The sequence below is a fragment of the Ostrea edulis genome, chromosome 8 (genome assembly GCF_947568905.1).
Source record: "Ostrea edulis chromosome 8, xbOstEdul1.1, whole genome shotgun sequence".
In the NCBI taxonomy this organism is placed as follows: domain Eukaryota; kingdom Metazoa; phylum Mollusca; class Bivalvia; order Ostreida; family Ostreidae; genus Ostrea; species Ostrea edulis.
In genome coordinates, this window is record NC_079171.1 from 61855466 (window position 1) to 61881066 (window position 25601).

The 25601-nt window shown below is 33.7% G+C and overlaps 1 long non-coding RNA gene across 1 annotated transcript; it reads right to left on the reverse strand.

Moving 5' to 3' along the window:
* Positions 1–602: 602 nt before the first annotated feature.
* LOC130049320 (uncharacterized) lies at positions 603–5266 on the reverse strand. Its single transcript, XR_008797821.1, has 4 exons — positions 3741–5266; positions 2207–2375; positions 1735–1915; positions 603–740 (listed from the first exon to the last, which is right to left on the reverse strand). It is a non-coding gene; the product is annotated as an uncharacterized LOC130049320 (long non-coding RNA).
* Between the last annotated feature and the right edge of the window lie 20335 nt (positions 5267–25601).

Consider the following 25601-nt stretch of genomic DNA (forward strand, 5'->3'; position numbering starts at 1 on the left):
GGAAATTCTAAATGTATGAGCTAATGTGCCTTTTAATATACTACAAAAAGAACAAAATCAAACTAATCAATTTTATTGACAAACAAATATTTTTTGTTGCTAAGTAACAACACTCATAGTACAATTTTGACCATAATTTGCCTTTCTGCATCCATTCGACACAATTTAAACGTAATTACAATCCATGAGGATTAGTAAATGTCACATTATTTTAAAAATATAATCTTTAAATAGATCTTAATAATTTTAAAAGGTTTTTAACAAAAAATATAATCAAGAGAATTAAGATCAAAGGTCATCAAATGGAAACTTCGTACTTTATATACTTGTCCATCTTTTTCTAATAATATGACGTTTTGCCATTCTGTTCCATTAAATATAATAAGTATTGCAACATTAAAACAAAGATCTTTCAATTATTGTTAATCTAAAATAATCTATTTTTATTCAATTATATTTGGTTGCTAAGCAACAACACCTTATCAAATGTTATCAAAAAGTATTAACCATTTTTCCTCTCCAAGTTCAACATAAACGAATGTTCAAGTACTTACTTTCAATCACTATATTTAAATGTACTTGCATCATATTTAACAAAAATGTTCTTATATTCAACCTTGAAACCTATTTCTAGACATAATTCTTGATAACGAGTTGTTCCGACAGGGGCATGCGTTGACCAATATCTGTCTATCGACTGGAACTTCACAGCAGGCGTGTATAAGATAATGCACAAAAATCTGGAAAAAAAGTATTTCTTAATGCAAGGTGAAGATAACGAACAGTGATCAATCTCATAACTCCTACAAGCAATACAAAATAGATAGTTGGGCAAACACGGACCCCTGGACATACCAGAGGCGGGATTAGGTGCCTAGGAGGAGTAAGCATCCCCTGTTGACCGGTCACACCCGTCGTGAGCCCCATATCTTGATCACGTAAACGGAGTTATCCGCAGTCAAAATCAGTGTGCCAAGAACGGCTTAACAATCGGTATGAAACACGTCAGACAGCATTTGACCCAATGCGAGGTTGTATTGACGAACCAGATCGTTATAACGACCATAGAATTTGCGAAATGCTGACTTCAATCGAGACTGTTGAAATCCCTGTACCATCAACTTGTTTGTCAGTAGCTTACCTCGATTTAAAAACTGACTATACCCAGAACAAGCTCTTGCATATCGAATCAGTTGAGATATATAAACACCATATGCAGGTGATAATGGAATATTGCTACATAAATGTGGGAAGTTGACGATGGAGAAGCTGAAATCATCCCGTTTGTCATACGGTTGAGTTGTTAGTTTGCCGTTAATGTCTACTTTCAATAAAATATTTAAGTATGAAGCAGAAGTGGACGACTCTGTGGTGTCCTTTATTTCGAGCTCACAGGGATATATCAAATCGACATATGAATGAAAGATATCATTGTTAATAGACAAAACGTCATCGTTAATACTTAGTCCTAAATACTAATGTATTGTCAAAGCTTTTGAATACTCAAATTGGCTCTCTAAATGTTTTCGATAATCAAAGCCCTCTGAAAAGTATGCATTTAATTACTTATGAAATTTTATCAGAGGTAATTGTAGTACACATTTAATAAATGAGTTACATGTACATTCACAGCCAGATTAATTTTGGTAAAGGTAATCTTTTTACTATGCATTTTATTATTCTTTTGAAACTGGAAATCACTGCCACAATATCGGTTTTTAAAAGTAGTAATACCTGTACAGTTCCTCTTCAGTGAGAGGCTGCAAACTTCTTTGGGAAGTATATGGCAACCCTTCCCCCTAGTTATGACTATCTCAGCATAATGGTTGGTGGCAACACAGATGGAGAAAACCAAATCTTCTGTCAAAGACAGCTTCATAAAATCTGCAGTTTTCCGAATAATAGAGTCCCATATCTGAAAGAAAATTGCAAATAAAAATAAAATCAGTATTGGCCACCATACCTAAAAACGTGTCATACCTTATAATTAGAAACTAATTAGAAATTGTCTCATTTTGTATGTATACGATCCCTAGTTATGCAGCAAAAAAACAAACAAAAAAAACAACAAACCAGTAAAATGGTACACACATATCAGTGTACCATAATGCCATGATTCCAATTGTGAATGTATTATCTGGATTTATTTGAATGTTAATCACATTTATACTGATTAAACCCTATATTCAACCTCAAAGAGTCATACCAACTGAAAGCCAGGTTGTCACCCCGAATGAAATGCCACAGTTCTGGGATCAGGTGTTCCTGTGTCCTCCACATCAGCATCCTTCCAATGCATGTCTGGATTTGTCAGTAGACTGTCGCTAGCGGATGATACCTGGAAACTTCCCACTAAATATTGGGATGTCAATACCCTTTTTAAAGAAGAAAAGAAATTACAATTAACAATTGTTGGTTTATGTTTAAAAAGCAAAATCTAAGTTTCACGGTAGCATGGAACAGTTTTGCACTTAAATTTATTTACTCAAATTTATTTAAAGATAAGGTAAGGGATTGCATACATGTGTTAGAAATGAATCGAATATTTTATTATACATTGCGAGAGTAGCAGAGTGGGTAATAAAAAAAAAATATGTATCATGTAGGTATCTGCATTATGCCTAGCATATATTATACACGAGGGCAAATACTGAAGAAATTCAGGTTAAAACCTACAGGGTCCATCGAAAATACTGAAACTCTGAGGGAAAGTGAATGACCCCAGATATAAAAGTTGAATTGAATTGCTTCTTAATGGTACCCAGTGTCTAAGTTCCCTTGTATGGTAATCTGATGGGCTGTGGATTTAGTCGAAATTAGAGAAGGGGATTGATTGATTGATGTTTTCTGCCAAACTCAACAATTTTTCAGTTATCTGGTGGCACCCACTTTTTTTATTGGTGGAAGAGAGAACCCAGATACCTGGGGAGAGACCACCGATCTTTCGAAAGTAAACTGGGAAAACTTTCTCACTTACCGGCGCGAACGGGATTCGAACCCGCGTCGACAGAGGTGAGAGGCCGTGTGATTTGCTCTAACCACTCGGCCACGGAGGAGGACGGCAAGAATGGGACACGTGCCCATCAGGTCATAGCATACAAGTACCAGCATGTATGGATCACATGTAATTTATGGTCATAAGCTATTAAGTGTATATAAAATACATGCATTTGGATAAAAGAGAAATCAATATGATTTTTCATTAGCCTGTCATAATCAGACTTTGATTGATGTTAACCCACCCCCATTTTGGCCCAAACACACATTTTGTTTTTATTTCTGTTACAGAATAAAGAAAATAATTCAAATTATGATAATAAATTCTATCATTACAATAATGCAAATTGTGTTTTCCTAACAGATTGTGTTTTCTTTTCATAGAAAGATAATTTCTTTTATAAGCATGGACAAAACTTGGAAAATAGCCTTCTCACCAGCGGTCGTGAATGCCCAGTCTGATTAAAACCACCCCATCCCAGTATACACTAAATACAACCCCTTCTTACACTCGCGCGTCAGGTAAGGAGATAATTCTGGGGAAAGGGGGGGGGGTGTTAATCAAACTGCCAGACCCGGACAGAGTGTTATTCACTTGTTTTAGATATCATATAATATAAATATTTTCTTTCATGAAACAACAAAGCATGGCATCAAATCGCGGTTAATTAATCGTGAATTTTTCATAACAAAACCGCATTTTTTCCCCTTTTTAGTCGGCCTATGTGGCTACATCAACTTACATGTACGTATTTATACTGAATGCATGATCGTTTGGGTCATCCTGCAACAGGGGATCCAGGGCATCTTCTTCTTCTGACATCAGGTCGTTTTAAAGATGTAAAATACAAGCGTTCGCTGTGACAGTCACGGTGAAGCTGTGTTTGTTTGTTTTCGTTGAAACGGAAACACGTGTGTTCTCCGTGCACACTTTCAGAAAACCCCGCGAGGCCCGCGATCCGGATCACGGAAAAATAAAAGTATGCAGGCTATATATAGGCGAACTTCTTTTTTGTTTTCTTTCTTTGGCAGATAAAAAAATTATTACTATTCCGAACAAATATAACGTTTATATTTGAATTTGAAGTACTTTATTAATCTTTTTTAAATTCAATCTGCCGATGTAGCATTTATGAAGTTACATGTAGGTTGTGTAACTGTTATAAACCAATATTGGTTTTATGCTTTTTTTTTTTTAAAAAAGCAGAGATACCAGGTTGATTATTTCATACATGTATGTATGTTGTTTTAGTGTATCAACAGGTACTGAATTTACTAAAAAAAAAAAAAAAGGACAATACAAATAGTTTTCACCACTTTATTGTGCGACGCGCGTCGATTGCTGTTAGCGACGTCGATTTGTCGCTAATTTTTAAGAAAACCGCGCAGCATGTCCCAATTTCATTTTATCGTAATATAAAAACTACAGAGAATTATAATATAAATAAGGGTCCATCAAAAAGAACATTTCCTCTACTTTTACGGAATGTATTTACTTTTCCCTATTTCCATATATAAATATAGATAAAACGCCGATCTGTTTAAACATTGAGAAATAAAATCGTGAAACAACGTATATGTGCAAAAAATTGCTATTTTCTTATAACTTTGCCAGGCATTAAAAATATTTTTTATATGTACTGAAAGCAAGGAATATATGCTTCTCAAAAATATAAAAAATATTGCATTCATAGGGAAAATAAAAAAAATCATAGCGAAGGGGGAAAATGGCCTTGCGATAAAGCGTTGCGTAATATTTAGACGAAGTCATCTTTCATTTTAAATGCTTTTTTTTAATTTAATGGCTTTATTTATTCAATTGATTTTTACATAGTTAAAAAATATAGAAAATTTCCAAAAAATATGATATATAAAACATATATATTGCGTCCGTAGTTTCAAAGATTTATAGACACTCCTTTTGCGTAGCCCTGTTTTTACGCGCTATCGGTCATATTGACCGATACGGTAGAGAAAGGGTTAAAAGACCGTCGCCAATGTCAAAATAACACATGTACAGCAATGTGTAATCAAAGCAGTAACTCCGCAATTCAAATTCAAATAATATTTCTGAGCCTGCAAAAATGTATTCAGGTATTTTACTGCTCACAGTTACAGCTACACATAGCCGTGCACGGTAGGCTCAAACGGCAGCACTTGCACCTTCCACGACACTCAGTATTGCATCCGCATTTTGTCAACTGTTGGCACCTCTGAGCAATTGGGACAAGGTTAGTCCACAACATTTCCCACAAATCGCCCTTCTTGACCCAGCCCCATTCCCCCGGACTAACAGTTTCCATCTCGCACAATTATATGTTCGATCAAGGCCGCATGTGTCGGTGGAATGGAGTCATCAGATCGTTGTTTTTTTGGAAAAAGATCTAATCTAGCTTCATCAATATGCACAATTGAACTGGACCTGTCGTACATTGTAATAACAAACAGTTCTTGGTCTCGATCACTTATGTTGAGTGGATAGTGACTTAGCTTGGTAAATACCTCTGTCACTTGTGGAAACACATTCCACGTTTGCCATGCTGTCTTCTTGCCCTTACCGCGAAAAGATGAAATCACGTCACAACCATTAAAAGCGTGGAAAAATAATATTCCACGAGACATTTCAGGCCCAATAACAGTGCAGATGTCATGAACAGGAATCCATCTAAGATTTTTGCCTTGTCCAAACTCAATCCAAATATTTTACCGGAAGTGGTTACCCTGCGTCTAGCTCCAACGCCCCTTTTAGATCCTATCTCTGCTTTTAAACTGCATGATCTGTAGACATCGAAAACAATGTCTGTCCTCAAGTACCTTGAAGAATAAGATTGGATCTTGGAAGCAAATTTCTTCATAGCATATTCTTCAAACGTTTTGGATGTTCGAGGTGGATTAGCATTAACCAAATCTAATCCATTAATGATAATAACTTCGACACCTGGAAGTACGTCTGGCAGTGTTATTTTATCTTCAAGTAGTGGAACAAGCTGAGACTTCTGACAGGACAGAAGTTTTCCGTTATCACTAAGTGACGCAAGGAATACTTGGTTATCATGTTTAAAAAATTCCTGGAAATCACACTCTCTTGACTGACAGGATATGAACAGTTTGGAAAAAAGTTGGCATTCTTCCTTCAAATGTTTCTGTTTTAGGTATTTAGATGATGGATCTGGTTGTTGCCTGAAAAAGTCCGTTTTGTTTTTCCTGATGGTGTCATAGAATTTGGACCTCTCTCCTTCATGTAAACTTTTCAAAAAGTTATCAAACGTTTGTTTACCTTTGACAACGTGATCTGCAACCATCTCTGCGGCACTTGGATGAGCAGCACTCTTTGGTATCTAATATTAACAGCTCATTTGTGTCTTCCGTGAAAGGATTACCCATTTCTTTCATTGTGTCATACAATTTATCCACCCTTTCGATGAAAGTCCTTTGTACTTGTCCAGTTTATTCATGATCTACCTCGTTATGAGTGTTGGCACCAGACAGAAACTATCGGATGAACGTTTTTATCTGAGACAGATTGTTCCTTCTCACTCTGTAGATTAGACAGAAACACACACACTCTCTCTCTCTCTCTGTTGTATAAGGACGTCAAGCAAGAGCGACGGTATTTAAGTTCTTGTGCAATAACATCACAACTACTTAACACAGCTAGCAATTTTCCATCATTCAAGTTTCTTGCACATTCATTAAGTTTTTTATCGAGTTCCATTGTCATTGCCTGTCGTAGTTCAGAAAGTGGAGCTTCTTTTTCACACAAAAAACACGCCCGATGCTCAATAATTAAACGCCCCCTTCTTGATGGTATGTCTTCATCGTGATCATTTGTTTTAATTCGAGTTCTCTTCCTAGCCCTTTCGAGTTTGCTATTATTAAACAGAATCCTACATCATTGGTGATATTTAGCTTTGTTTTTGCGTAGGGTTTCCTCTATGCTTCCTCCCTGGTCTAATCTGTCTGGCTCTAGATTCATTGGCATCCGATTGATTACTTTAAAGAGAGGGATATTTCGAGCGATCATTGTATACCCATCACAATCATTGTCACTCGTGCAACGAGCCAGTGGGTGCTTCAAATCTTCATCTTTTTCCATCTGACAAAAACAGCATTTGCTCCAGTCAGTTTGAAGTGTGAGTGCGAATGGTCTTAATTCTGACATGATTTTAACAACTATCAAATATATACTATTATATAATCAACTTAAGGTCGAGGGCTTATCCTTTTACCACCTTAAGTTGTAAAACGCGCATTGAAATATGGGATACAACTAAGTTCGGGATTAATCAAAGTACCTACACTTAGCCCGATCGTTCATCCAATACCATTTAAGTTCTGCGCGATCTGTACACCATCCAGGTAACAAATGCGCCGTTACCCTTGGCTCGGCTTTCCCGCGCTGATACATCCTGTCTATTCAGGCGCGACTATCTGACCATAAAACAAAACAATTGCTTTTGGGGCTAGTCGGATAGTATTTAGAACACTAAACTAAGAAACTTTTGGTATAGCTGGTATTGAACCCCATGTTGATTTTCATAGTAGTGATGTCACCAGAGTGCCCTGGTTGTGCCATGACATACACTTTTATTTTCGAATACCATTAATGTTTTTTAATCCTTAGAGAGGTACAAAAAAGACTTACAGAAGATAAATCCTCAATAACAAGGAACGAAACAAGGACGTAAAAACATGGTACAGAAGATTCCGAAATACGAACTTCAGATTCCTCTAACTGACACATAAATGGGTAATACAACCTACTTAATGTTCCAAAAGCACACATTTTCCAATTCATGCATGATGAAGAACCACATATATGCATTTACAATTGGAAATATGCTGTTGTATCGAGACACAAACTGTTAACAGAGCTTTCATCATCAGAAATTTAATTTGTTGACGAATCAGACGCCATCTTGAAAAATGGCCGCCATATTGAATTTTTCAGGTGGCTAACGTTCTTTCTGGAAAGAATTATGTTTGAGGAGTATGCATGCCAAATTTCATGCTTGCATCATTAAATGCAAGATTTTTGCATATTTTTGACATAATCTGCCCCACTATTACACTGCAGTGTGGTCAACTTGATATCTGGAGTGTTTGTTTCCCTCCTCATTCTTTACTGCTACGTATACTTATCTACAATTGTTGGTATACGATTTTAAGACAAGGCGGCGAATAAATCATCTGTACATGTATATCCTTTTTTAAAGATAATATCGGCGTCCAGTTTTTGAATTAACAGTAAGTCATGGTGCAAGGTATGTAAATGGAATATTTTTCTTCAAATTTTGTTAACTGTTTCCTCATCAGTCAGTCCTTGCTATTTACCAAAATAAAAACAAAATAACCACATGTGACATCGAAAAGTGAGGATAATTACATAATGAGGAGAGATTTTTTCTTTATTTCAAACACAATCTTTTAACTACCACTGAATAACATAGTATTGTTGTGTTGCGTTCTTTTTCTTTTAGAACGCGACCATCTTTTTCATTTATGTCAAATCTCAGCACCTTGGGTCGTAGTAATGCTAGCTATTTAGCGTGTCAGAATCCACAGTGACGTCGGATATCTGTTTTAAGGTCATTTACTAAAATAAATGACTCTCACTTCTTAATGGTGAGTGGGTGACAAACAGGTTTTAAACTTACAATGTCTTGTTTACAACGTTATAATCAATGAGCTACCTTTATCGTTGACATTATATTAAAGTATTTCAGAATGACCGATAGTATTAGAATCAGAAAACACCGATCTGACAAACGACAAAAACAATTACATAAGTCCGAGAGAAGGCATGTTCCTTTTACAGTAAAAACGAAAAAGGTTTAGCTTTATAAATATAAATGGAGGCCAGACAAACACGGACCATTGGCTGATACAGAGGTGAAATCGGGAACCCAGGAGAAGTGAGCATCCCCGTTGACCGATAATACAAACTGCCAGTCTTCTATAACGATCATGTAAACGGTAGTGAAAAGAGTGTGCTTATCTGACGGCTAGATGTCTTGATCTGTAAGCTAGTTTTCAAGACCATCCTCACATGAACAGCCGTTATTCGCTTGTCATGCATTCCTGACTGGTTGAAACTGAAATGGTTGTACCACGATATCAGGCAGTTTATCAGAATATAGAGATTCAACCATATCCATTACATTAACGAAATAATTTGATAAAGCAATAAGAGTTGTATCTGACGACATTTTATCTCGCAGGGATGACTGTCCGGAGAGCTATTGTCATGGTCAAGGTTTTGGCGTCGGCGTCAGCGACGCACTTAAAAAAAAAGTTTTAACCTGGGTTATTTTTTTAAACGAATGGGAGGTAGTTTAATATTTAAAAAAAGATGTCTTATGAAGAGACCTTTGTTTTCGTACGAAATCGTTTGACCTATTAAACTTTAATGCGGATTTTGACCTACTTATTAGATACTTTATTCTGAGCTATATATTTTGAACCAAATGGGATAGGGTTTCGATATTTCTCATATAGATGCCTCATGAAGAAACCATAATACCAAGAATTTTACCCTCTGACCTTGGACATTGACCTAATTTTCAAGATTAGGTCAATAGTTTATATACTACTATATACTACTATTGATTCAGTTCACTATAAACTACTATTGATTCTGTTCATTATAGACTACTATTGATTCGGTTCACTATAAACTACTGTTAATTCTGTTTACTATAGACTACAATTTGTTATGTTTACAATAGACTACTATTGATTCTGTTTACTATGGACTAATATTGATTTTACTTATTATAGATTATACTGGATTCTGTTTATTATAGACTGTTATTGATTCTGTTTACTATATACTATTATTGATTCTTTTTACTATAGATCAACATTAGTTCTCTATACTATAGACTAGTATTGATTGTTTTACTATAGACTACTATTGATTCTGTTTACTGTAGTATACTATTGATTCTGTTTTTCATAGACTACTATTGATTCTGTTTTCCATAGACTACTTTTGATTCTGGTTTTCCTAGACTACTATTGATTCTGTTTTTCATAGACTATTATTGATTCTGTTTACTATATATTACTATTGATTCAGTTGAACCTACGCACGTGTGAACATTAATGAAGTATCGCCACTACTACCAACACCTACCCACCCCCTTTTCTGATTTATTTTTTGCGTCGATAATTTCTCTGAAATGTGTGGATTCCTTGTCTACCTCATCCCAATTTCGATTTATATAATCGTTTTATACTTTTTGTAAGCTTTAGAGAAAGGCCTTCCACTGGTATAACAAATTGTATTCTATCATACCGGTATAAAACGATTATATATAAATCGGAGAATTCAGAATCAGAAGGGGAGGGGGTGTTGGTAGTAGTGTCCATACTCCATATGTCTGTACAAATATCTTACTCACCCGTTTATTTTTTTTATATGCGCCTGGCTGTAAACAACGGAGGAAATTCGAACCATGAATAATTATTTCTCTCCCATCTATGTTGTCTCGTTTTATATTTTTTATGTTTCAGGAAGCTTAACTACGTGCGTTATTACCACAGAACACTAATTCATCCACATTTTAAAAAAAAAGCTTATCCCATTGATTCATAATGTACATGTATGTTCTATGTTCATGTATGTATAACATCAGGAACCAGTAATTTTGTCCGTAATAGTAATAGTAGGGTTGTATACTATATTACCCCCTAGTAAATATTAATTAGGAGGTGATATAGTATAAACCACTACTATTATTATATTACAGACATACTTACAGGTTCTTGTATCACGTAGGCTGATATAACATGAATCAATGGATAAGACTTTTTTTAAAACATGGATATATTAGTATTCTGTCGTTATCACGCACGTAGTTAAGCTTCTTGGAGCATATTTTTTTTTTAAATGATGCCACTTATATCCGAGATAAATATATATTCATAATTGGAATTTCCTCCATTGTTTACATATAGGGATCCGTGTTTAACCAACTATCTATATTGTATTGCTTATGGGGGTTATGAGATTGATCACAGTTCGTTATCTTCATAGATAACTGGAAAAAAATCAAACTAAAATCAATTGATGGAGGGGTATCATCAGTTAATAGGCTTCATATACGATTTCACTTTAAGGTGTATTGTGAAGTGTATTCGTCAATATTTGACCTGGTTATCACATACAGTGCAGAATTGATATGTGGGATCTGTCCCCCTCCCTACCCACCTTCTTCGGGCCTGTCTTAATGATAAGAATTCATCAAAACAATTATAGTTTTGGAAGAAATGTTTCGTTGTTTGGAAAACATATTAGAAGAATAAGCATCCTGTCATATGTTAAGTTTATGTGCATGTATCCTCTAACCTTTACTCTATTGTCACCTACATTCTGATTGGTTAATTTGTATTTTGAATTTCGAAATTCGAATCTCGTATTTTGAAATTCGAATCTCGTATTTTGAATTTGGAATCTTGAATGAGCCTTCTGGGCTTTCGTACCTTCCTCAGTAAAAACGAATAAAGGTTAAGCAATAGAAATATAAATGGAGGCCGGACAAACATGGATCACTGGCTACTCCAGAATTGGAATCGGGAACATAGGAGTGGTAAGCATCCCCGTCGATCGATAACACCAGCAGTTAACCCTCTATGACGATCAATAAACGGTAGCGAAAAGAGTGTGCCTATCTGACGGTTAGATGTCTTGGTATGTAAGCTACTCCTCAAGATCATCCCCATATAAATAAACGTATTGGCTTGCTATGCATTCTTGACTGGTTCAAATTAATATGGCTGTACCATGAAATCAAGTAGTTTGTCAGAAAGTAGAGATTTTGGTCATCTCCATTAAAGTAACGAAATATTTTGATAAAGTAATAAGATTTGTACCAAATGATATTTTAGCTCGTCGGGGTGACTGTCCGAAGAGGTACTGCTGTGACCACGGTGTCGGCGTCAGCGTCACACTCGAACAAAACCGTTTTGACCTGAACTAATTTCTTTTAAGCAAGGGGGGCATAATTTTGATATTTCACAAAGAGACGCCTCGTGAAGATACTTTTGTTTTGGTACCAAGACTTTTGACCTATTGGCCTTTATTGCGGATTTTGATTTAATTATTAAAAACTTTAACTTGGGCTATACTTTTTCAACCAAAGGGGATAGGGTTCTGGTATAACGCATATAAATGTCACATGAAGACACCATTGTATTGGTAAAAACGCATATAAATGTCACATGAAGACACCATTGTATTGGTAAATAGACGTTTTACTCTCTGACCTTGGCCAATGACCTACTTTTCAAAAACCTAAACATGGGCTATATCTTTTGAATCAAGGGCGCAGGGTTTTAATACTTCACATCCTCATTGACAATATTTTCGTGGTCTTTGGTGATCAGGTCTTCCAACAGTCTGTTGGAATTCCCATGGGCACGAATTTGTACTCCTTTGTTAGCTGACCTGTTTTTATATTCATATGAAGCAGAATTTATTCAAAAAGTACGTGAGAAGAAAAAATATTTCGCTGTGGCCTTCAATTCGACTTTTAGATATATCGATGACGTTTTGTCTATTAACAATGATAGCTTCCATTCATATGTCGATTTGATATATCCCTGTGAGCTCGAAATAAAGGACACCACAGAGTCGTCCACTTCTGCTTCATACTTAGATATTTTATTGAAAGTAGACATTAACGGCAAACTGACAACTCAACTGTATGACAAACGGGATGATTTCAGTTTCTCCATCGTCAACTTCCCACATTTATGTAGCAATATTCCATTATCACTTGCATATGGTGTTTATATATCTCAACTGATTCGATATGCAAGAGCTTGTTCTGGGTATAGTCAGTTTTTAAATCGAGGTAAGCTACTGACAAACAAGTTGATGGTACAGGGATTTAAACAGTCTCGAGTGAAGTCAGCATTTCGCAAATGATATGGTCGTTATAACGATCTGGTTCGTCAATACAACCTCACATTGGGTCAAATGCTGTCTGATGTGTTTCATACCGATTGTTAAGCCGTTCTTGGCACACTGATTTTGACTGATCAGGATATAGGGCTCACGGCGGGTGTGGCCGGTCAACAGGGGATGCTTACTCCTCCTAGGTACCTGATCCCACCTCTGGTGTGTCCAGGGGTCCGTGTTTGCCCAACTATCTATTTTGTATTGCTTGTAGGAGTTATGAGATTGATCACTGTTCGTTATCTTCACCTTGCATCTAAATGCATCAAGGATATAGGTATGTTCTAGTGCAGATATTTGAGCTAATGACATTTGCCTTTAACTTTGATCCAATTTTTGAAAGCTTTTCAATCGAAAGGAATGAAGCTTTGATGCTATAAGTATAGCTGTGTAATTAGAAAACATTTCTTTTGTTACCAGAATTGTTGACCCTGGACATTAACCTTCTTTTCAAAAACATTAAATTGGCTATATCTTTTGAACCAAGGGGATAGGAATTTGATATTACAAATCCAGCATGTCAAGACCTTCGATATGGTATCCAAGCGTTTGACTTAGTAACCTAGGACTTTGACCTATTTTAGAAAAACTGTTTTAACTAAATGGATAGGCTAAGAAGAGTCAATCTTTCAGGCGAGATATGTTGTCTATTAGGTTTGAAATACATTAGCATTAGTTTTGTTTACTATACTTTAAGATTGATTTTGTTTACCATACATCAATGTTGATTTTTTAAACACTAAGACTGTATTCTGTTCTGTATATACGGACTTATTTTGTTTATCATATAATAGTACATATTCTGTTTGTACATACTAGGATTTATATCGCTTAATATAGACTAGCATGAAATCTGTTTACGATAATGTATGATTTATTTTGAATACTATCCTCCATTGAATAAACTACACACTAGTATTTATTCTGTGCATTACATTTGATGTAGTCCTCAGTTGATTCTGTTTCCTATGGACGATACTTGATTTTGTTTACTATATATTATTATTGAGTCTGTTAACTATAGTGTACTATTGACTCTGCTTAATGTAGGCTACAATTTCTTCTACTTAAAATAAACTATTATTGATTCTCTCTACTATAGACTTATACCAATTCTGTTTCCTATAGACTACTATTGATTTTGTTTACCACAGCATACTATTGATTCTGTTTCTATAGACAACTATTGATTATGTTTACTATAGACTACTATTGATTCTGCTTACCATAGAATACTATTGATTCTTTTTACTATAGATTACTATTGATTATATTTTCAATATACTACTATTGATTCTCTTTACTATAGACTACTATTGATTCCGTTTATGATTGACTACTATTGATTCTGTTTACTATAGACTGTTATTGATTATATTTTCTATAGACATTTTATGTTTATTATAAACTACTATTGATTCTGTTTATGATTGACTACTACTGATTCTGTTTACTATAGACTGTTATTGATTATATTTTCTATAGACATTTTATGTTTAATATAAACTACTATTAAATCTGTTTACAATAAACTACAATTGACTTTGTTTTCTATATATTACAATTGATTCTGATTAATATCAACTTCAAATTGAAAACGTTTTCCACGGACTACATTTGATTCCTTCTACCATTGACTTTTATTGATTATGTCTACTACAGACTACAATTGATTTTATTTACTATAAACACCAATGCTTCTCTTTTCTATACACTACAATTGATTATGTTTACCATATCCTACTATTGATTCTGTTTACCATAGACTACTATTGATTCTGTCTACTATAGACTACAATTGATTGTGTTTACCATATACTACTATTGATTCTGTTTAATATACACTACTATTAATTCTGTTTACTATAGACTACAATTGATTGTGTTTAGTATATACTACTATTGGTTATGTTTAATATAGACTACTATTGATTCTGTTTATTATAGACTACTATTGGTTGTGTTTCCAATAGACTCAATTGATTATGTTTACTGTATACAACAATTGACTCTGTTTACAATAGACTACTACTAATTCAGTTTATTATAGACGATGATTGAAATTTTTTTCGTATATTTTACAATTGGTTATCTTTAATATAGACTACCATTTATTATGCCTACTATAGACTACGATTTGTTCTGTTTACTATACACTACTTTTGATTCTGTTTACTATAAACTACTATTGATTCTGTTTACGATAGACTACTTTTCATTCTTTTTCCTATAAACTACTATTGATTCTGTTTACTATGGACTAATATTGATTATGTTTCCCATAGACGCAATAGATTCTGTTTAACCCCCTTCCCCACAATTACGCACTTTAACGCATATACCTTTGCCCCACAATCACGCACTTTAACACACTTTCTATGCGCATTTTTTTTTACTGCGTTTTATCGTTGATACAGAGAAAAGTGTTGTTTTTTTATATCTTGGGTTGTAAGACAAAATAGTGATAAAGTGAGAGATTTGCCAGATTTATTTGATATTTCCTACAGTAGTAAAGGGATAGATTAGGGGATACACTACCGCAACGCAGCTCCAAATTGTTTACTGCATAACGGGAAAAATCTAATGCGGTATTGCAGAAGAATTATTCATGTTTAGTTTTATTTTCTCATTTTCTTATTTCAATCTATTATATATTTACAGGTTTATGAAGATTACTGATTATCAGGAAGATGGTTATTTTAGTAACATCAGAAAGAGGGGGATTGGGGGTGGTAAAAAACCGATCATAAATTACATCATCAATTTCGTGGTATGCATAAGTTATGTATATCAAACAAAGTATAAAGAATGGGGGGGGGGTATTTTCTAAAAGACATATGTATATGTATTCTCCTCCGAGATTAACACAACAACATTGCTATTTTAAATGAGAGAGCAAATATGTCAACATTTTCAAGTTGGTCATTTTTAGTGCTGATAAAGAGACCCCAGTCAAACCCGTGTTTTTCAAAACTCGAACGCACAGATTACGCAACCATAAAAAATCATACTACATAAAAATTTACTGAAACAAATGAAGTCAGTAATGGACACGAAATCTAACATTTTATTAGATTTTAAATAAAATGATTGGCAAAGTGAAGTACATATGTAAGGGGCGAAATTTAAAGATCGATGTCGGATAAAAATCTAAATTCAAATAGTGAAGGGGAGGGGGATGAAAATTTCCGCAAGTTTCTGTCATCCGACATCTATTAGATATTAGTGGAAAGAGAAAACGAAGTGACTGTTAAAACCAGATGATAATATTACATTTTAATTAACATTTTAAAATAGTTTTAATGTACGCTTTCTTTTGTGGATAAACAGTGGAAAAGGTATACAGAGTGTTATTTATACTCGTTTTTCCTTGCCTGTTAATCGATTAGTTTCAACAGTCAACATATTTAGTTTTATGGGGGGGGGGGGGGGGGGTGTTGGTAAAAACTATGTGAATTTAGTTTTTTGTCAGACATTGAACTTTTGATCTCGCCCCAAAATCTTTCTTTTTGTTTATCATTATTTTTCTCACTTGAATTCATTGATTTATCGTAGGCTTGGATCTATGCAATTTTTTATTTCATTTCTAATTTTTTTTTACTTTGCAATAAATGAAAGATGAATGACAGAATAAGAAACAATTCTTAATATAAGGGGGGGGGGTGTTAGTGGTGCGCCTTCAATTTGGCCAAGTTTCAGGTAGAATTAGCAGATCAAACATGAACTGACAATTCCTGGTAAAACCCGTGCATTTCAAAACTCGAATTGAACACGCGTGAAGACACAAAGTATTACGTAACCATAAAACAGCACTGCTTACAAAACACAAGCTCTCGACGTTTTAATTGTATGTATAAAATGAAAATTAAGTGTAACGAGATGAATTGTTTTTTAAAAATTACGTTTACCATTGTCAGAACATCTTCCAATGAATAAAATGATCTATACAACAGGAATTTGCTATAAAAAACACACGAGAATTAGTTTCAAACGAAGGCTTGGATTTACTTGTAATTTCATTAATTTATCAAATTTTATTGAAGACTGGTCGAGTTTTTGTTAAGATCTATGCAATTATTATTTTATTTGTTTAAAAAAAAAAAATGAAGATTCAATTAAAAAGAAATATATGTTTAAGGAAAAGACACCAGTCCATCAATTTTAGTTCCAATAAAATATATTTGCCAATCTGGCCACATGTAGTGTATCGATTGGTAATAAAGCTTATGTAAGTATTAACTTTACTACATGCATTTAACATAACTCAACACCAAAGTACATAGCATACAGCCAGCCGTGTACGCTGGAGGACGGGCGTTTATCATTCAGACTTATACACAAATGTGAGTGAAAATACACAATACCGTTCCTATAAATATACTAGTACAATTGCATTTAATAGTACATTAATCCCCTTTGTGAACATCAGAGTCGGCCAGGAAAAACCTAGAAATAAAACGATAAAAATCGTGAAAAATTCGAGGAAGCCAGTATCCGATGTCTTTGCTCCATGATACAGGGAGAGTGTGACGGACCTCACTTTACAAAGATATAAAATGCTAGATAAAAACTGAAAATAGCAACATTTCTCCTATCTGCATGAACGCCGGCTAGAAAGTGACCAGCCTAACAAAACCCGCTTATTCCCCGCGGCAGTATACTACCCCCTATTGGTCAATATTATAATGGACCAAGACAACTTTATCAAAACACGCTACTACATGTATAACGTGAATACATCATTTTCCCGCTTTTACTAGCGAACCGAGGGATAATATATTTATCAAGTCTCGGGCGCACTGGTAGACGGGAAATATTGCGCAATCATACATAGATACACTGTAACATATGTAAATATTCTACCAATTAATTAAGATACAATTACCAGTAAAATGCGCATTTTCCAGCGCATAAAATGATTTGCAAAATGAATGGTGTCAAAATAAACACGAGAGTCAAATATCTAAAGACTGGGTTGTAGTTTAGATTTATGTAATCATTACTTTTAACCAATTCTAAGAGTGGGAACACTAGCTAGCTGATATGTATGTTAAATGTAGAGAGACAATATACTTACTTATAATATTTAGTGTTTCACTGGATCAGTTGTTAAGAACAATGTGCACATGTAAGTATTTATCAAATAATTATTATACCATGAATTTTATATTTTCTTTTATCACATTATGACTGCTTGATATGGGCCGTTTCATCCAATTTTTATAATAGAAAGAAAATAAGTGTAGTTTTAAATTCATTTTAATAGAATTACAAATGCTGTGATAAGTTACGATATGTTCTTATTTCTTTTCAGACCAATCATTTTTTCAAGACATTAACATGTTTGACATACACACACTATCTAATTAATCGCAGTCGGGCGGAGATTGAGGCAGTTTTAATTGATGAACACTCCTCCCCTTCCACGATTTAGGACTTGAAGTTCGGACAACTTCCCCTATTTTTATTTCCTTGCCAATGATTTTAGACAAGACAGGTTCGCCCCCCCCCCTCCATTTCGATGTTGTTGAAAAGACGATGCTACGTGCCTGTAAGAGGAAGTATATCTAGGCCTCGCACTGACATAGCTCGTAATCGGAACATACAGGACACCGCAAAAGACAATTGCAAGGTGTATACAGTGCATTTTTGAAATTTCTGTTCTAAAGTACACATACCCCAAAGTAGGACACGGCATACGGATGCGGACAGTGTAATGTAAAGCGGTGCTTTGTTTGGTTTTTTTTCCACATCTTGTTTTGAACATTGAAGAGAATTTATGCATGCGTCAAAAATTTTTCAACTACATAGGCGACTTCTTATTTACAAAACATGATCTAATATATTCATTTATTTTTATTAAGTAAAGTTTAAATCAGTCGTCAGTATAAATGAATATGTTAAACCTTGTCCAAAACTAAATTGATTACGTTTTTTCTTTGAAATCAAGATGAAATTTAATGAAATTTTATGATAAGAGTGTTTTAATTAAAACAAATAATATATATAACACATCGAAGGAAAAACAACGTTGGAAATGTAGATATTTTGATATGATTTTGAAAAATACTAGTAGATAAAGAAGTATTCATGTGTGGCATTTCTTTTGTTATACAAACATACATGTAGAATAATTAATTTTTAAAAAAGGCAAATTTTGTATTATAAATATTTTCACAAGAAAATATGTTGCCCTATATTTATCGTAATCATGCTTCCACTCCCGGTTCGACAGTCTTACAGTATCATCTTTTATCAGAACTATCCGCGATAAACTAACAGAATATATAACAATGGAAAACGTAGTGAAGAAATGTGTTAAAAATTCCGAATTTTCACAAATCGACCCCAAAGCGCTGTGGGGTAAAGGGTAACGTCACCATTCAGCGTCGAAAGCAAATACTACTGTTACGTCATAGGCGGCGTGATAGGCAAAGAGTTAATATAGATTACTATTTGTTCTGTTTACTTTAGACTAGTATTGATTCTGTTTACTATAGACTACTATTGATTCTGTTTACTATGGACTACTATTGATTTTGTTTCCCATAGACTGAATTGATTCTGTTTAACATAGATTACTATTTGTTCTGTTTACTATACACTACTATTTATTCTATTCACTATAGACTGCTATTGATTCTGTTTACTGTAAGCTACTTTTGATTAGGTCTACTATTTACTATTATTGATTCTGTTTACTATACACTATCAATTATTTTGTTTACTGCAGACTACAATTGATTTTGTTTACTATATACTGCTATTGATTCTGTTTACTGTAGGTTGCTTTTGATTAAGTCTACTATTTACTATTATTGATTCTGTTTACTATACACTACAAATGATTTTGTTTACTTCAGACTACAATTGATTTTCTTTACTATAGACTGCTATTGATTATATTTGCTTTATACAACACTTGATTCTGTTTACTTTATACTATTATTGATTCAATATACAATATACTACCAATGTATTATAGATTCTGTTTACTTTATACTACTATTGATTCAATATACTATATACTATCAATGTATTATAGATTCTGTTTACTTTATACTACTATTGATTCAATATACTATATACTATCAATGTATTATAGATTCTGTTTACTTTATACTATTATTGATTCAATATACTATATACTATCAATGTATTATAGATTCTGTTTACTTTATACTACTATTGATTCAATATACTATATACTATCAATGTATTATAGATTCTGTTTACTTTATACTACTATTGATTCAATATACTATATACTATCAATGTATTATAGATTCTGTTTACTTTATACTACTATTGATTCAATATACTATATACTATCAATGTATTATAGATTCTGTTTACTTTATACTACTATTGATTCAATATACTATATACTATCAATGTATTATAGATTCTGTTTACTTTATACTACTATTGATTCAATATACTATATACTATCAATGTATTATAGATTCTGTTTACTTTATACTACTATTGATTCAATATACTATATACTATCAATGTATTATAGATTCTGTTTACTTTATACTACTATTGATTCAATATACTATATACTATCAATGTATTATAGATTCTGTTTACTTTATACTACTATTGATTCAATATACTATATACTATCAATGTATTATAGATTCTGTTTACTTTATACTACTATTGATTCAATATACTATATACTATCAATGTATTATAGATTCTGTTTACTTTATACTACTATTGATTCAATATACTATATACTATCAATGTATTATAGATTCTGTTTACTTTATACTACTATTGATTCAATATACTATATACTATCAATGTATTATATATTCTGTTTACTAAACACCACTATTGCTTGGGTTTATAACCTACAATTACGTCTGATTACCACAGACCACTATTGATTATGTGTACTCTAGACTACCATTGTTATGAGATTGATCACTGTTTGTTAGGCCATTTTTTTTAAATTGGTTTAGGATTTCAAAATTTTCAAATCCGTTGGGAGGAGGTAAAAAAAAAGTTCAAATGACAAAATGTTAAGTAATAAAAATGAACTTGATTTGAGGTCAATGTGTTATCATCAACTTTAATATTCTCTTCACTGTCAACTTAACAGCTTAAGACGGTGGTATATAGCGACTATTGTGCACTATGGCAATAATGCTGTTTCCTTCAAAAATGATATTTGTTTATTAAATTAACTTCCTATCATTATCAAATGTCCATTGTTTACCGTTTATTTATGTAAATCCCAAAATAAAAGAACCACATCGTTTTTCCATTCAAAAGATGGCAACCATGGCGTATATAGGGACGCACTAATCACCTGAAGTACTAAAATTCTAACTGACCTTACCAAGCTTATATTTTGTCTAAAAAATTACTTTTAAGTTTTAAAGTCTTATTTATGAAGTCAAGTAAAGTTATAAATAAAATTCATGAAACCTATAAACATTTATTTAAAAATTCTGAATTTTATATAAGTGAAATAAATTTATTGTTGGTAGTGAACAAATTATATACAATGAATGAATTCAATAATGTTAAATATGTTTTCAACCTCCTTCAATATATGAAGAATTACACATATCAATTATGAAGAATATTTGTTTAAAATTCATTAATAAGAATTTAAAAGTGTATCCTCAGCAAAATGTATGCATGGTAAGGTCAGGCAGGGTTATACTTCTTTAGGTGATTAGTGCAACCCAACGTACGTCATGAATGTCATCTGAAAACAAGTGTTTGTTTTTATTTTGGGATTTAAATATCTAAATGGTATGCAATGCATAACTAATGCTAATTAGAAGTTAGTTTCATAAACAGATAACTTATTGGAAGCAAAAAGCATTGTTACTAAGGTGCAGAATAATTGTTAACACCGGCTGAAGTTGACTGATATTCCACACATGACACATGGATATTATGGACTGTCCCGAAATTTCAACGATCGGCGGAGGCGCCTATCCAAATATCCAGTCCAGCAGAATCTATTTTCTTTTCTTTCTTTCTTTTTTGTTTGTTTGTTTGTTTGGGGGTTTTTTTTGTGAAAAGGAAACATTACAGCGTCGGAAATATAAAAAGGAGTGAAAAACATTTTATTTTTTTTTTCAACATCCCAAAAAACCAGTGCGGCGGATCCGTAAACCAACTCAATAAAAAAAGGCCTTATCTTCACTTTTCATTGATCCTCTTTACTATAAACTACGATTTATTTTTTCAACTTTGAACTACTACTAATTATGTTTGTCATAGACTACTATTGATGCTGTTTACTATATACAAAACTTGAACTCCAGCATACTTTTTATTTCAAGTTCAGAGTACTTGTGCGTGGAGTCAGAGTGGTGTTTAACAAAGTAAGTTTTTAGATGACTGATCACTAGATAGGGATATTTGCGGTTTTTTGTTTTTGCTTGATGAAAGAACTGTCTATATGTCAAAAGGTCTGGGTTTTTTTTTAATTTATCGTTACGAATGGTCGTGTAAAAAGTTTTCTGATTTCAAGTTTACTAAAAGTTCTTCAGGTTTTTTTTAATCCACATTTCATTTGCACCATTTCTTGGATATGTAGTTTTTTCTGGATCCAGCGATGCATCTTTCTTTGTAGAGATTTTATGTAGTTTACGAATCCAGTATAGGTAATTTATTTCCAAATAATAATTGAAAGAAAGTGAAACAATAGCAAAATACTATCTTAGGGTAATTAAACAATCAATATCAAAAGCCGTACCAAACAGAATGCAAACACAAAAAACTAGAACTTCCAAAATTCTAGTTCCTAGTAATTCAAAAATACCTAAAGTGTCTAACCAGACCTTTTCTAATTAAAGCCTTTTATCATTAGAATTCCAGTGTATATACAATAAGAATGAATTTTCTAGTACAATCTTGAAAGAAAATTATGATGCAACCATTACTTCATCTTTCTACTAACGAAAGTACACCTGAGATCTAGAACAATCTAGATAAAATGTGTCAGTTGAGTGTCAGTAGTACACAGCAGTAAATAAGCATCCAACTCTATAACAATCTAGGTCAAAGTTGTCAGTTGGTTACAAGTAGTACAAACAGTGCAAATGAAAAAAAAAAGGTTTGGCAATAAAACTATCAATGGAGCCCTAACAAATATTGACCACTTGACGCGCAAGATGTGGAATCCGGTGCCTATGAGGACAAAACAGTCCCTGTCTAAAAACGGGGCACTAGCCACAACAAAGATGAAATCAGTTGCCTAGGAGGGGTAAATGTCCCCTGTCCCCCAATCACAACCGATGTGGACTCTATATTTTAATTAAGTAAACGGAGTAATCCGTAGTGAACATATCTGTGGCTATCTGATTACCAGAGATCTTGATTTCTAAACCTCTCTCCAAGGCCATCCTCCTATGATAAACTATGATGGCTGCACTGTATATGGTTCATGGAGGTCAAAAAAGTGTTGTACTTTCCTACTCTTAATTTGCGTATTCATTATATAATAGCTCTAAAATTTCATTGCTATTTCGGATTTCAAACAGTTCGGTTCAGCATCACTGAAGAGACATTATTTGTCAAAATGCGCATCTGATGCATCAAAATTGGTACCGAATAAGTTATACATTATTACCACTGGGTCGAGGCCTCTGCTGGTGGACTGTTTGTCCCCGAGGGTCTCTACAGCCCAGTAGCTAAGTACTTCGTTACTAGCTTGTAAGTACGGATGTATATTTAATTGCTGTTATAAAATTTAGAAATTAATTTCAAAATTTAGGATTATCTCCCTCACGCATAGCTCTTATCCTTAGACGAATTTGACTCCACTTTTTGGTACACTGTTTTCCCCTATAATAGCTCTAAAACGTCATTGTTATTTCGGATTTCAAACATTTCGGTTCAGCATAACTGAAGAGACATTATTTGTCGAAATGCGCATCTGGTGCATCAAAATTGGTACCGTATAAGTTTTATATTGATCACATTTGTTATCATCACTTTTGCACGATTTACAGTTGAAATTAAGTGTAACACCATTGTAAAAAAATCAGTATTTTTTGCATTCAATTATCTGCTTTTAGGGAACGGGAACTCGGCTAAAATTGAATAAAACAGATGATATCGAATATATTGGATGCGAAAAGCTTTATGAATATCACTATCGTAGAGATGTACAATTCCTCACCGAGCGAAACGGATTGTAATCACACTCAAAACTCTAAGTCACACTTCCTGGCTCAATCGTTTCTACAGTACCATATGTACTATAAACAACAGGCACCTGAAGTATGGATATTACTACCCCCGCCTTTTTTGCCCAACTATCTATTTTGTATTGCTTATAGGAGTTATGAGATTGATCATTGTTCGTTATCTTCACCATGCATCTAGAACAATCTAGGTCACTGGTGTCAATGAAGTGCAAGTAGTACACAGCAAGAAATAAACATCCAACTCTAGAACAATCTAGATCATTGGTGTCAGTTGAGTGCAAGTGGTACACAACAGTACAAATGAAAAAGTTGTATCAATAAGAATATAAATGGAGCCATAGCACATACAGATCACTTGCCGCACTAGAGGTGCAATCGGCTGTTAATGAGGAGTAAACGTCCCATATACCCCGATCACAACCGTCATGGGCCCTATACCTCGAACAAGTAAACGGTGTAATCCGTAGTGAAAATATGTGTGCGTATCTGATGGCAAGTGATCTTGATCCGTAAGCTCCTCTTCAAGACCATCATCCTGTGAAGAAACGTTAATTGCTTGTCACCCATCCCTGACTGATTCAAACTGGTATGTCTGTGCCACGAAATCAGGCAGTTTGTCAGAAAACAGAATTCTGTCTATATCCATTAAATTAACGAGATACTTCGTTAATGCAATACAAGTAACTGTGTTTTTTTTAAATATCCAAATATACACCAATTAACATCTACAGGTATAACCGATCTATAATATGAAAAGGGGAAGATAGCGAGCAGTATTCAATCTCAAAACGATACTTTGAGCTGAAATTCAAAAAACAAACAAGAATATTTCCTTAAATGCACACCTACAATGAATTGTTCGTATAAAATCCAAAGCTTAAAGCGGGATCGCCATATATTCGGACATTGTAACGATGATTGTCGGGCTGCTAAGAAAGTGAAAATGGAATTTGACGTGTCTAACAACAGATTTAGTTTGCTTTCAAATGTTACATCATTTCATGAATTATAAACCAGGATTTATTTTGTTTACTAAACTCGAGGGTTGATTTCAAGTTCTTTCGATTTTTTTATCCACATTTTATTTCACCACTACTGGCATATGTAATTGCAGAGTACGTTTGAAGTTTTTCCTTCACAGTTCTTTTTAGCAAAGACAGGGACTTGATAAAACACTTAACTGGACCCAGGAATAAATCTTAGTTTGTAAAGTGTTTTTCCCTGACGTTTAGGAAGTCAGTATAGGTACGATAACTCCTATTCATCCGACATTGTGACTGGGATATTAAATATGTGTAAAACTGAAGCATGGTTTTGAAGAACTTCATCTTTTAAAAAAACAGTTGGAGTATACGCATAATTACTAAAAGTGGAATTCATGACAGCATCTGACCTAATGATATGTTGTATTGGCAAACTACATCGTTAAAACGACCATAGAATTTGCAAAA